Below are 15,790 nucleotides of genomic sequence, written 5' to 3' on the forward strand. Positions count from 1 at the left end.
CTGTCCCCTTAGGGGCTGCAATCCTTCCTCCTATTTTTCTGTAAGTGTCCCTAAACTCCAACCACTGTTTGATTGTGGATGTCTGTATCTGTCTGAGTGAGCTGCTGGATGGAACCTCTCAAAGTGCAACATGTTCCTGTCTCAAAAATAACAGAGTTTCATTAATAGTGTTAAGGATCTGTGGTTGTCCATGGACTAGGCCTCAAATTGGGCCAGCTGTTGATTGGCCATTCCGTCAATCTCTGCTCCATCCTCAGTGCCTGCATTTCTTGAAGACAGGATAAATTTTTGATTAAAAATTTTGTGGACATGTTGGTATGTCTATTGCTCCCTAGAATTCCTATCTAGCTACAGGAGGTGGCCTCTTCAAGTTCCACAGTCTCAATGTCGTGGGTCACAGTTAAGGTCACCCCCATTAATCTTAAGCACATTCCTTACTCTAGGTGTCTGTGTCTTCCAGGAGATATCTCTCAACATCTCACTTCTATCAGATTTTTTTTCATTATCATGGCCATCTGGCCATGTATCCTGTCCTTTGCCAGACCTCATCATGAAAACCTCTCATTCCACAGTTTTTTGGGACTGTGAAGTATAGCTTGGTAGCTGTATTTGATGGCTGATATCCACATATAAGAGACTGCATATGATGCATGTCCTTTGGGGACATACTTACCTCACTCAGTATGATATTTTCAAATTTCATCCATTTGCCTACAAAATTAATGTTGTCTTTGTTTTTAATATCTGAATCATATTCCATTATATGGATGTAACCATATTTTATTTATCCACTCTTCATCTGAGGGAAATCTAGTTTGTTTCCATTTTCTGGCTAATATGAATAAAACTGTTATGAGGATAGTTGAGCAAGTATCTTTGTGGGCTGTTGGAGCATCTTGTGGGTATATGCCCAGGAGTGGTATAGCTGAGTCTTGAGGTAGAACTGTTCCCAGTTATCTGAGAAACCAATAAATTGATTTCCAAACTGGTTGTACAAGCTTGCATTCCCACCATTATCAAAGAAGTGTTCTCTTTACATCCTTGCCAGCATGTGCTATCTCTGGAGGTTTTTTATCTTAGCAATTATGATGGCTGCAAGATAGAATCTCAGAAATGTATTGATTTGCATTTCCCTGCTGATTAAGTATGTTGAGCATTTTCTTTATTATTATTTTATTTATTTGCAATCAAATCATCCACTTAATCTTTAGGTGAAAGAATGTGAAGACTTACATAATCTTCATATTAAAGAACTTAAGAACTATGTACGACTTTTAAGAAGTACCATCATTAACATATTATCACCAATACTCGGTATATTGTTATTCATCTCCGATGACTGTATTTGTGCCTCCTCATTGCCAGTCAATCCATAAATTTTATTAAGATACTGGTTTAATTCACGGGTCAACAAATGTAATTATATCTAGTATTTTTATTCCCAATCCATATTATTTCTTCTACCTAAAAATATGCGATTAAAGATGAGAAACTAAACATTCTACACTTTAAAAATAACTTTTCTTGAGATACACTGACAATTTTTTTTCATCTCAGATAGCACATTGACTGACATCATTACATTAATATGTATTGTGGAGAACCAAGCAGTTCAGTGGAGTAGCTTACACAAGGATAGTCAACAGTCAGGCAGCTGTATTAAAGTAGGCTAAAATTTGTTGATCATGTCTGCTGAGAAATTCAAAAGTCTTTGTATTTTCATTGGTATAAATCAGATTGAGAAATTTTTTACACTAACGGGGGAAAAACACTATGCTCTATTCCATAAGGACAATAACATTCTACCCCAAAACGGATGGTAATTCACAGAAACTTAATTTCTGGATTTTTTTTTCTCCCTAAATTGCAGGACAGTTAATAGGAGAGTAGTAGTCTCCAATACTTAGCAATTGTTTCTGATTTTATATTCTAGCGAGACTGTGTAGAATAAATCAGTTATTAAGTTTCTAGAATTAAGTCTCCCAAACTTCCTGAGTCTTATGTGTTTCCTTCCTCTCTCATAGAAAGAATGTTTCAGTTCAAAGAAAACAGCTAAAAAATAAATATTAATAGTGGAACTAGGGCAAGTACAATTATAATAAGCATGCCTACTTGTAAGGATTCTATATGAAAGGATATTGTAATTTTGTAACCTTGCTCTGCAATGTTTAGATGGGAACTTTGTTGATAAATATTTCTTTATAATAATTATTCAATTTTCCTTATAATAGAGATTTTAAACTCTGTAACTTCTACTCTAAAGATGCTACATTTTTAATATGTTGTTGTTTTTATGGAATAGAGCATAGTATTTCTCCCCCTTTGGTGTAGAAGATTTCTCAATCTGATTTGGACCAATAAAAATACAAAGGCTTTTGAATTTCTCAGTTGACATGGACAAAAAATTATAGCTTATAGGTTTCTTATTTACTGAGGCAATGCTGTTATACTTTGTATGACCTCTTAGCTATTAAAGTCTATTGGTCTCCATCAGCTAAAAATTGTATATAAAGGTTTGATTCCTCCAGAACAAATTTTATACATGCTCTAATCACACCCAAAAATTTTATTTATTTATTTATTTATTTATTTATTTATTTATTTATTTATAATTGGATATTTTACTTACATTTCAGGTAACTTATTTCAAGGCACAATGATCTTTTGAAATTTTATTTTCTGTATTTCTCCTGATGATTCTGAAGTTGAAAGAGTTAGCTGAGTGTTACTGTCATAATTTGGTGTCTGCTTTGAGATAATTTATTTAAAATGGGAACAACAAATCTAAACACCACAGCACTGAGAAGGTATGTTCACAAATACTTGTAATTGATTTGCAGCTACCTCTTCTTTGTAGAGTTTTGGAGTCTTATGTTTTTTTGAGAACAAATCCATGACCTGAAACTTATTGGATGCATGCTTTCCCAAGGAGGTACATTCTCAGACCTGACTTGGACCTTCCCACACTTCAACTACCCAAATGTCTTCATTTTATTTCCATGTGTTCCTGTATCTAAGATTTATTTATGCTTAAGTTGGTTCCTATTCTTGCATTTTGTTTGTTTGTCAATTTGTTTGATTTTTCTGAGGCAGGTTTCCACAGTATACCCCTGTAAAGTCCACAATATCATAACATGTTGTCCTTTGCCTCTTGACATCTGAGGTTCAGGTTTATTCACAAATTTCAACTAAAATCTCTCTTCTCTTTTCTGTTTTTATAATTCTATCCTACCCAAAACAGATAATCAACCTATCAAGAAACACACAAAATTTACATTTTACTTTGCCACCACTTCTAGTCTGTGCATTCTTTTGGCATAAGATGCCTTGCCCATTTGGGGAGTCAAAAATTATTGAAACTATTTCTGTTATACACGTTAGATCACTACCCTTCCATAGATTTCTTCATGGCTTCCTAAGTGACCTCTAAGACCATCAACATCTCATATACTTTATGGTGCCATAAATTTATTAGTGATATCAACAATGATTCTCTAAATTGCAATGTAATCATTCCCATTAGATTGTTTCTTTCCTGTGTTTAATTTACACTTTGTGTTGGCTGGGTTGAATTTTATTTTCTTTAGTTCCTACAGAACAGAGAGCAATGGAGAAGTCATGTCAGGATCACAAAATATCACTCTGGCAGAAGAAAAGAATTCTTGGAATATGTCATATGAGCCTGAAGGTAGTATACAAAACTTGCCCTCATGTCCCATTAAATGAAACTGATCATAGAAGAACACTTTATTTCAACATGGTAGTTAAGAAAATTGTACAGTGTGCCAGGAGAAATTGAAAAACTACTAAAATGTCATTTAAATAATTACTACATTAAATTACTTTTAAAATGTGGTACTATCTTAGTATATTACTATACACTAATATTCAAGGTGAGAGAGTTGATACAATGAATACTAAAAATTACAATTAATTTAGAAGATGCTGTTTAGCAATTTATCCTCTAAAATTTGTAAGGAACATTTTGACTATGTATGAAAGTTTCTTTCAGACTCTGAGAACTGTTTAATATTTAAATGTGGGTAAAGGATGTTTAGAGATTTAGTTGCTAAGGTGTTCACTTCTTTGTAACAGTGGCTATAAATATCAAAGCAACACTATATAGGAATTAAAAGCACTGATTAAACAATTGCTCACTTCTCCAATTTATGCATTGCACATGCATTGGTTCTTTGCTTTTGTCAGTACTATTTATTGGTTTGTTATGATAACCTACTGAAAAGTCTCATGATACAAGCTAAATAACTGTGTACTCAGTATGACAGTCACCTTATATGTGCAGTTATGTCCTGCACCCAGCTGTGCTGACACTTGAGAAAGATGGAAAGACACAATTATCATCTTAAAATTAACCTTATACTCAAGCGATTCTTTCTATGTGACAGATTAGTAAAGAGAAGGATGGTTTGCATATAGCACTCCCTATTTGGTTAATTTACAAGCAAACAGCATGTAATGAAATGATCTGATATATTGTCATAAAGAAGGCACAAGGGATTCTTTGCAACACTGTTGTCAAGCACCACCTCTCTAGTCAGTAAACATTATACTGCTTCTACTGATGCATGGCTTCACGGAGGCTCTTTGGCCAGCATTATTTAGTATTATTTCCATATGTTCATAGTCACATACTTTAATGGGAACTATGATATATAGCAAAATAGTCTGGATGGCATCTGATAGCAATCTTAGAGTCAATAAAAAAGCAGCATTTTAAGAGAAGAATGAGTAAAACCTAGCTTTAGGAGCAAGAAAAAGAGTATTATAAAAGATTTAAAAGCAAGGTATGGGTTTCCTGGTCCAGAAGCCATTTAGTACAGCAATAAAATCAGTGTGTGACTCTATTGTGAAGATTTGTCTGTGGATTATTGTGTGGCAATTTGTTTAGGCAGATGGCAGAGCATTACCATTTAAGAATGATTTTCCAAGTTTGTGTGTCTTGAATATTGCAAAAGAAATAAATTAAAAAAAAACATATTAGTAGTATAGAATAAAAGAATCTCAGCCATGTTGTTTTCACTGTAAACTTCTAGAGTGATCAGAGCAGTAAGAAAATAAAAACTTAAATATTTTATTTAACAAACAAAATATTAATATATTACAAAAGTACCATAATGAAACCAATTTATTTTCACATCAATCAAAAATAAAGAGAATCATGTATAACATGACTATTAAGTTTCTTGGTGAGTGTCTCCTAAAGTTTTTAATTTTTAGTCTTTGAGACCTGGTACAAATTACATTGCCTAAGTACTTTTAATGCTTCTTTTAATGAATATTGAAAGAAAAACTCAAATTATACATGAATTTTTACCATCTGTTGACAGAGATATTTGCTCTTGTTTATTATTTACCTGTAGTTTTATTCAACATTAGTTTCTGTTTGAACATCAAAATATTGAATTATTGACCATATGACTGGAATGCATTTTTTAAATGAAGCTAGTGAATATTTCTATTTCAATGTAACAACATATAAGAAATTAAGAGTTTGTAAACAGAGAGGAATTCATACTTATTAGTTCTCTATAGGATATGGTATGAGAAATCTGCCAATTTCTAAGTATATCAACTCCAATTATATATTCTTGAATTGGGGAAATGACCACAGGATGACTTTGCAGACCTACTGGACCACTGTGAGTCAGACATCAGTCAAAACTCTATTTATCACCTATCCTCCATATGCCCCTACTTTAACTGGAGGGCCACAATATTCCTTGGGATCTCCTGGGATCCGCATCAATTCAGAACCAGTATCCAATAAACCTTGGAAAGCCTGATTATTTCCTTTTCTTAGTGTACAGTAACCTCTGTAAAAGGCCATAGATCCCTTTGGGGAAGAACTTGAAAAAAAGCTAACAGCAGAACTTTTAGGTGTCTTATCAAAATCCTTCCTTAGGGGGAACTTGTCCACCCTTTCTTTCAAGGGGTTCTGGGTCTGTAAACTGACTCAAGTTTGGAAATTGATTTATTGGCTGAGATTGTCTTTTGCCACGGTCCAATATAGCCTTTCTTTCATTTGTTTGAGTTTTTTTCTACTTATAGAGATCAAACTGATAAGCAATATGCTTCCTATCTATTTCATGCATGGAAACACCATGACTGATTAGCCAGTACCAATGTTCTGTACAAGTCATGCCATTATAAATTTCTCCTGTGCTGACCATTGTGAGCTAGGTCATTATAAACTTTGTTCTGTCTAAGCTGCCCATTATAATAACTACAATCACCTTGTTTCTGGCAATTCAATGCTGCAACCTGGCCCTTGCTACCTTGGGGCCCAGTTAAACCCACTGCATTTAATTCATCCAATTGAGCAGCAGCGTCTCTAATCCTAAGGGCTGGCACAAGGAAAAGGGCAAGAACAAAATTCTTCAAATGTGCTGGCACCCATATCTCCAGTTTGCATCTCATAGGACTTGTGAACTCGCTTATCTTCTGGACCTTCCCATTGTGGAGGACTAGGTTTTACACAACATATCCACTGTACCATTGCAATTTCCCTGACCCTTAAAATCCATACATCACATGAAGGCAAAGGCTATTAGACATCTCCAACTCCTTTTTAGTAGGCCATTCTTTTAACAAATGCTTCAGCCAACCATTCAAACAAACTTCTGATACCTTTTGTTAACCGTGTGGCCTTCCATATTAAACCTAGAATATCCACTCAGAGGGTCCATGTTAAGAAACTCAGCCTGCTCTAGTTTTATATTCCTTCCACCATTATGCCACACCCTGAAAAATTAATTCCCACACATGTTCCCCAGACTTCTGCTTGAATGAATTAGCAAACTCCTTAAGCTCCTTAGTAGTGTAGTGCACTTCCTCGTGTACTAGACTTTCTACTTCCCCTCTGTGGAATTTCTTTGCCTTGACTCTGGTGTAAGTCTAGAAGAAAGTGTTGGTGGACCTTGAGGAACATCAGTATTGTCTTCTCTGTCATTTTCTTCAAAGAAAGTCATTGCTGGTTTATCAGACTCTCATGGATTAATTTCCTCACGTGTAAAAGGCATTATTTCAAGGGGGTAGAGCTGAAGGTACTACTTCCTCAGGTGAGGTAAACCCTTGAGAATCTGAAGATTCAAAGTTCTCAGCTTCAACAGGGTCCTTCCACACATCCTCATCCCAAGTTACAGGATCCCACTCTTTGCCAATTAATAACTTTACTTTGTCTGTTGACATCCTCTGAGGCTGAGACTTGAGTTTTTGCTGTAATCCAGCCAACTTTATAATGAGGGCTTCAGTTTGATTTTTTTGCAACTCAAGCTCTAAGGCTGCAGGAAAGAAGATTCTCTTCAAGAGCGCAGTTAGAAATCTTCAGATTGTTTATTTGCATCTGGAGCCACTCAATATTATCATACAGCTCATTCTTTTCCTTCATAATTTTTTTCAGAGATACTAGGAGCAACATGCCAGCAAAATCATTTTCCAATTTTTCCCCCAACTTATAGAAAATATGGTACACCAAGTCATCTATTTAATCACCAGTTACAATCGATGGATCAAGATAACCAATGGAATTAGCTTCTTTTTAGATTTGAAATATAGTTTGCACCATGGGTCTTCAATATTCTCTGAGATCTGAGGAAAAAGAGTATCTGGAGAGACTTCAGTAGTTGAAGGTGCTAGTGAATTATTAAACCAACTCAAGATTCTTAAAAGATTCATCCTTATACTTCATATTAGCATTCTATCTGATATAGTGTGAGTGAAGTTTTTCTCCAAGTGTAGGTTGTGGATTTGTCCTAATGACTATGTCCTTTGCCTTACAGAAGCTTTTCAATTTCATAAGGTTCCATTTATTAATTCTTTTTTCTTTTTTTATTGGATATTTTATTTATTTACATTTCATATGTAATCTCCTTTCCCAGGATTCCCCTCCAGAAATCCCCTATCCAATCCTCCCTCCCCCTGCTTCTATGAGAGTGCTCAGTCACCTGCTCACCCACTCCTGCCTCCTCACCCTGGCATTCCTCTACACTAGGTCATGGAGCCTTTTTAGGACCAAGGGCCTCTCCTCCCATTGATGCCCAACAAGGCCATCATCCTATGCTACACAGACAGCTGGAGTCATGGGACCCTCCATGTGTACTCTTTGGTTGGTGGTATAGTTCCTGGGAGCTCTGGGGGGAAGGTCTGGTTAGTGGATATTGTTTTTCCTATGGGTTCAAAACCCTTCAGCTCCTTCATTCCTTTTTCTAACTCCTCCATTGGGAACACTGTGCTGAAATCATATGCCTCTGTATTTGCCAGGCTGTGGCAGAACTTCTCAGGAGACAACAATATCAGACTCCTTTCAGTAAGCACTTAGCATCCACAATTCTATCTGGGTTTGATGTTTGTATATGGAATGGGTCCCAGATGGGGCAGTCTCTGATTGCCTTTTCTTCAGTCTCTGATCCACACTTTGTATTTTCTCCCTTGAGTATTTTGTTACTCCTAAGAAGGACCAAAGCACTCATACTTTGATCTTCCTTCTTCATGAAATTTATGTGGTCTGTGAGTTGTATCTTGGATATTGCAAGCTTTTGAGCTAATATCCACTTATCAGTGAGTGCATACCATTGTGTTCATTTGTGAATGGGTCACCTCACTCAGAGTGATATTTTCTGGTTCCATCCATTTGCATAAGAATTTTATGAAGTCATTGATTTTAATAGCTGAGTAGTGAAGATGTCTTAACAGAGGCTCTAGTGGATTCATTTTGGGGCATTTAAGAGATCTGATAAGCCTATCATCATTTTCATATTTGGAATCATGCATGTGAAGCATAAATATAAACTTATATGAGGCTAATCATAAGATTTACTTTGTATGTGGTGTACAAGGTCCAGATATGAAAAAAGGAGTAGAAAATTCCTGTATCTTCAAATTCTATGTGTCCTTAGAATATGAGAAAACAGAAGTAAATTCTGAGTTTTATTACAAGAGTGAAGGAGATTGGGAAAAACTTGTACATAGTGAATTTAAACAGTAATAGAGCTGAAAAAAGTCATTAAGATAACGAATGTTTTTGTTTTTAAGCAAAGAGAACTGGCCCCTTCTCCTTAGATGTCTTAGTAATAAATGGCATCATGGCTCTCAACTGAGCCAGGAGGCTGACATTTGCTTGTGAGGGAGCAGGTATGAATGTCTTTGATTACCTATCCCTGGATAGAATATACTAGGCTTGACTTTGAATATACTATGTGTGAGGTGGAGAAGATCAGATATATTGATAAATGTAACAATCTCTATTCTGTAATGTTACTGGCCATGAACCAAATAAGCACACACAAATTCAAATCAGGAATTCAGTAAAGTAAGGCTTAAGGACTGTCCAAAATCTATAGTTGCTGAGTTTTCCCAGGTACTGAAACAATAGAAGTAATAATAAAAGAATTTATGATTAAATACAAACCCAGCCTGAAGGCCAGGGCTCAACACAGAATCCTGGCATTTGCAAATGTCTCCTCCATTATTCACAAGGTTTTGAACAGGGCTCTTATTTTGATCTACAGAATACTTTAAGGTCAAAGTTGAACATTCAGAATCAGAACATCTTGTAGGTGTAGATCTACACACAGATGCGACAATGGGGCAACAGAAATGGGTATGGGAGATAATTATCCTGTGAAGAAATTATGCTGATGACTACATTTGTCTGATTCCTACCCACTTCTAGTTGATGAGGTCATAAATGCTGAAGTTTCTTCTCTGAAAAGTTAAGAAGTATAACTTGTAACTAAATATCTAATACTACGGAATGATCAGGAAAAATACTTTTGTCCAAAGTGATATTGAAAGAAACGTCTCATCTTATATGAAGAAAAGTACAGAGCACTTAGCACTTGTTCAAATTATAATACTGTAAAAACATACAGGGTTTTTTTGTTTTGTTTTGTTTGTTTTACATTGCTTTGAGTTTGTTTATTTTGCTTTTGGTTTGTTTTCCACTGAGTTTGGCCACATAATGCAGTTGCTTTTTATCCATTGAGTAAACATATATTAGCTGTAGTGACACAAAATTATATATTATGATAAGAATGTTGTTACAATGTTGCTCAAATAGTCTTTGAAAACTTGTAATGGATTAATAATTTCTCCTAAGCAAGCGATGATGGCACATGCCTATAATCTTAATACTTAGAAATGAAGGCAGGAAGATCAGGAAATTCTCATTAACTTAGAGTACAGAAGATCCTGGCTCAAAAGTATATATATATATATATATATATATATATATATATATATATATATATATATATATATGCCAGACATCTCTCTGCTAAACATCTAAGTTTTTTTTTGTAAATTAAACTATAACTGGGTAATTTATGTTTCTTTTCTTATAGTATCTTTAATAAATATTTAACAGTAAAAAGTACTGGATCTTTCATATATTTGAAATACCTGCTAAAGTGCTTTCCTAGGGAAAGTTAATACCAGGTACCATTGGAGGCTGGGGCAGGAGGATTACAAATCTAAAGACCCAAACCTACAGACATATTGACATCACAAAAGGAAGAGTTAAAGTATAATGGCCAAAAGAGGGCTGAGGGATAAGGAAGGGCTTGGGTGAAACACAATCTTTTTATGCTATATTCAAACTTTAAAATTTTATGCTTTCCTCATACCTCTCAAAAGCCATGTTGTGTATGGTTTTTTTTTGACTCAGCTAAATATTCTCTCTTGTTTTTGATATATTTCTATTTGTACATTTAATAATATCTACAGTCTTTGAAAATGGAGTGATTTAAGAAGGCCCTCGATAATCTGCATTGAGTGGAATAAAAATTGAAACCTCTGACAATAATGAGAAGGAAGAGAAGAAGAAAAAGTAACAAGAAGAAGGAAAGGAAGAAGAAGAAGTAGAAGAAGAAGAAGAAGAAGAAGAAGAAGAAGAAGAAGAAGAAGAAGAAGAAGAAGAAGAAGATCATTCTGAGTGAGATAACTTAGACACAGAAATATTATTCTAATATGTAATCTCTTATATCTGAATATTAGCTCTTAGGTCAATGAAAGCATGTTGCAGTCTGAAGAACAACAGTGGTTAAGTACAGAAAAGGGATTGGGAATGGAATAAATCTTGCTTGGAAAGGAACATAGAATATATTCTTATGAGTGAACAAGAGGAATTGGAACAGTAAAATTGAATGAAGAGTGATAGTAAATAGAGATAAGGGGGGAGAGCACAGGGAGAAATAGCTCAAAAAAAGAGGAGTAGTATATAAATCTAAAACAGTAGAAGCTTCCTAAAGTATATACATGTATGAAAGTAATCTAAATTATATTGAGAAATGAAATGTGGAAGACAAATCTCCAACCATCCATCTCTTGTCATCAAATAAAGGTTTTAGTACAGGGACTGGATTGCACCACATTGAGTCATTGACCAAACAGTTCCAGTGGGAACCACCAAACAACCAAGGCTATAGGTTGCCCGCTACAAAATGGTGTTAAAGACCCTTTCTGAAGACAACATTTATACAACTCACTGAACATGGAGAAGTTGAGGTGATGCCTAGACAGAGCCTTCACCCCTATTTTCTAGCATCTTTGAGACAGGAAGGTATTTTGCTTCCTGCCAAAGGTAAAAATGTAAACACTAACCCAGCTACTAACACTTTGATCTACAATATCTACAATGGTGTGCTCCCTTTATGATTATATTAGTGCAATGGTGAAACAAAACTTGTGGGAGTAACCAAACAATTTCTGATTTGGATTTAGACACACTCTATGAGATAGACCCAAACCTGAGACTAGATATCTGAAGGAAATAGAAAAAAATGCTGCTGTTAAAAAGATAAGTAGCAGTAAAAATGACTCCTAATGACATAATACTCATAGACAGGCATCTTGCTCAGTCATCATCAGATAACCTTTCTACTACAGTCTACATGAACAAATACAGAGATCTATGGCCAGGCATTATGTAAAAAATGAAAAACGTTGTAATACTCAGCTCTATACATGATGTCTATATTAAATCCTTCACCTCAGAGAACCTTGTGGAAGAGGAAGCGGCAAAAGTCTAAAAGCCATAGGAGACACAAGAACCTAAGAAAAGGAGATCCTCTAAACCAACAGGATCAATTCACATATAAACTCATTGAGACTGAAGCACCATTCACACTGCCCACATGGATCTAAACCAGATAGAGACCTAGGGCAAAAAGGAGGAGACCTAGTCCCATCCATAATCGAGAAGCTGTCTCCAACTGATAACCACTAGCATGCAAATTTAGTTCCCTCCAAGGACATCTCACTGAGGAAACGAGCTACTCTTAATGGTAGGCAAGCATGCTCAGTGGTTGATGACCAGTGGAAAAGAAATTCAACAGTACCATTGGAAGGTCTTTTTCTCATAATGTGTCAGAGATTTTTTTTTCACATTTATCTTATTTTTATTTTACATCTCAGTGTTTTTCCCTTCTATTTTCAATACATTATGATTAGTTAATTTAGCAAGTTTTCAGTTAACCATCAAACTGATCACATGTTTTCCAGTGAAGGAGTTAGAGAAAACACTGAAGGAGTTGAAGGGGCTTGCAGCCCCATGGGGAAAGTGACAACAGTGTGTTTTGTATGTGATTCCTGAGTGTTTGAGTATATGTAAGTTCCATAAATGTTTACACCTTTTGTGAAACTTTTTACCTTCCCTTTGTTTATTTTGTTCTATTATCATGTACTAATTTTGGTTTTTGCTTATTATAATTTTTTTTATTATTTCCTCCATGCCAGTTTGTTTTCTATTGATAAGCAATAAATATACAGATCCAATGTATTTGTGTGAAGAGGAAGAGACTAAGCAGAGTAGTGAGAGAAGAAACTGTAATTAGAATATATTATGGGAGAAAAAAATCTATTTTCAATAGAAAAAAAATTCCCTTGAAAAAAATAAAATTTGTATTCCTTAAGTGCAATATTGAGTACTTTTGAATCCCATATCCTTTAAGAAGAAACATGTACTTAACTAAAATAAGTATTTCCTCAGTAGATGTATAAATTTATTGTTTTCATCTTAGATCTTTTTTAAGAACTATGATTTTTGGATATGTTTTATTTTATTGAGAGAAGGAATAAAGTGGGTTACTTATAACTTGGTTTTATGGTACATACCTTTAATTCCAGTAGTCAGGAGGCAGAGACATGTAGATCTTAATATATTCTAGGTCAGTTTCATTTCCATTGCTATTTTGAGGCTAGCCAAAGTTACAGAATTATTTCTGCCTCAAACAACAAAACATATAAATAAATAAGACAATAAGCAAATAAACAAATAAAAAAGAAATAAAGGAAAATAGTGTTTCAAATTATGATAAAAATAAAAGCAAAACAAAGCAAGAAACAGGAGAAAAGGATATGAAAATACTATAGACAAAGAAATATTCTTTGGATAAAGAAGAATAATGCATAAAGGAAATCCATTTTGATGAAGCATGAAATGTAAATTTAGTTTTAAGCAAAGTAAAATCTTGCTTAAAAATGGCAGAGGAGGAAAGGAGTCAAATTCCATAATTTTTGATAAAGTTGATGAAAGTGGCTAACCTAGTCACAACATTTACATAAAGAAGAAGGTTATTTTGAAGGTTACATAGGTAGTTAAACTAGTCATAAGAAGAAGATATTTAGAAAAAAATCAAAGGTCCAAGTTTAACAAAGTACTGTCAATCTCAAACACGATGCTGTATATTTAAAACAACAAGTTCTTCATAAAATATTTATCTATTCTCGGTATCATTAAAAAAAATAGCCTAAAGATCAAAGATTTTTTTTTCAATTTACCAAGATGCCTACTTGTGTTTTCTGTTGCTTTTGTTAAGTTTTTGAAAGAAATAAAGCAACAGAGTCAGCAAAATCAAGGATCACATAAGTTTCTTTTATGTTAACTTTTTTAAAACAAAAACTAAGAACTCTAGCTACACAGAGAATTATTAATTTAGATTCATATACCACAATTAACATGCCTAAGTATGAAAAGTATGCATATTTTGGAGGAATAATGGATTAGTACATCTTTAGATAAAAGTTATGGGAAAGTTTATAAAATAAAAAATAGGTAGATTTAATACAAGCAGGATAAACCAATAAGGACATACTTTATTCAGTATGTATTTATTCAGTATGTATTTATTCAGCTGGACCTTTGAAATAGAACATGTTTAATAACATTTGATTTTTCTCTCATATTCTCTGCTATTACAATGATGCACAAAGCCATTTGTATATTTATACTTTTTTAAAGTCCCATTGTATATCTGTTTGCTTTGACTACATAATATAATTTTGTTTATTTATGTGAGGTGCACTTGTTCATCATAAAATATCTCTATTTGTGGTCACTTGTACTGACTGATAAACTTGTAAAGTGTTGAAAATTCTGATTTTGTTAAGCCAGAACACCCACTAAAAGTCAGAGTCACATACTTATAGTTACCCTGATGAATCAAAGATTCTAAATTGAGCATCAAAAGCTAGCCACAATTTTACACATAAAAAGCTTTTGTGTAGCATTGGTGCTAATCATTACCTACTTCCTTGTATGTTAAATATATTTAGTTTTGTTTCTTTGAACATATAATAAGTCTTAAAAATAAATCTTAAGAAGACTTGTTAGTAATACTAAAGGGTTTTTGAAAAATAATATCAAAATAAACTATGGAAGTTTCCTAAAATATGTAAATACATAAAAAGAATATGAATGAAGTTAACCCACAATCAGGAAATTAAATGCTGCAAGGAGACATGCTTTATTACAAAGTAAAACCTTCAGTAGTGGGAATTGGTTCCAGTTTTTTGAATCATTGTGAAAACAGTCCTATAGACACTGCTCTGAATATTGCACATTATTGGTTATTACAACCTAAGGGAAGGACACTACTGCTGAATATACCAAGATACTTCTGTCATCAACCATCATGGGTAATTCCAGCTGGTGCTCAAATAGAAGATTTACTCCCACTATAAAATTCATGATACTGGAAGGGACTTTGCTACCAGAGGAGAAACAATCATTAATATCAAACAGCCATAAATCATACGACCTATATGAGAGTGTTCTGCCTGCTAGATAAGGTGGAACAATAGTAAGACAAAACCTATGGGAGTTAAGAAAACATTTTGTTTTTAATTGGATTTAAGGCTCACTTCTGCAGATGTACTCCATACTTGATGGTGCTAATATGCCAAGAACAGAAGTCTACATACATAGGTGGTGGGTCCTAAGGGGGAAAAACCTACTAAATGAATGAAAAACCTGCTGAATGAAAATAGCAATAGAATTACTCCTAATATCTTATTGCTATTATAATGTATTGGGAGAACATAGATCAATGTTTTACTCAACCCTTATTACAGAAGCTTCTTGGGGTTAGAGTAATCACCATAAAAAAAAAAAAAAAAAAAAAAAAAAAAAAAACAGAAAATTAGGCAGTGATTAGAGAGTGAAGCACTTTGAAACACTAAACTTTTAATGGGATCTCCATATAACTTTCTCTCAGGGCTCAGGAATCTATTTTGAAGACAAGGTGACAAGATCAAAAGAACCAAAGGTGCTGAATGGCCCCAAGGACACAGTGTGCTAAATGCCTTCAAGGATAGAGTACTTTTCAGACATAATAGGACTGAGACATAGATGGAGTCAGAGTATATGACAACATGTTGTACAAATTCAAGCCAGACCAAAAAATCTAGCATGGAAGAAGGAAAGTGGGTGCATTATTCTATCCCTTACAAGAAACTATTTCCAAATGGCAAGTGCTTGGAGAAGGAAAAATCC

This window comes from Arvicanthis niloticus, chromosome 16 (genome assembly GCF_011762505.2).
Source record: "Arvicanthis niloticus isolate mArvNil1 chromosome 16, mArvNil1.pat.X, whole genome shotgun sequence".
NCBI classification, from domain to species: Eukaryota; Metazoa; Chordata; class Mammalia; order Rodentia; family Muridae; genus Arvicanthis; species Arvicanthis niloticus.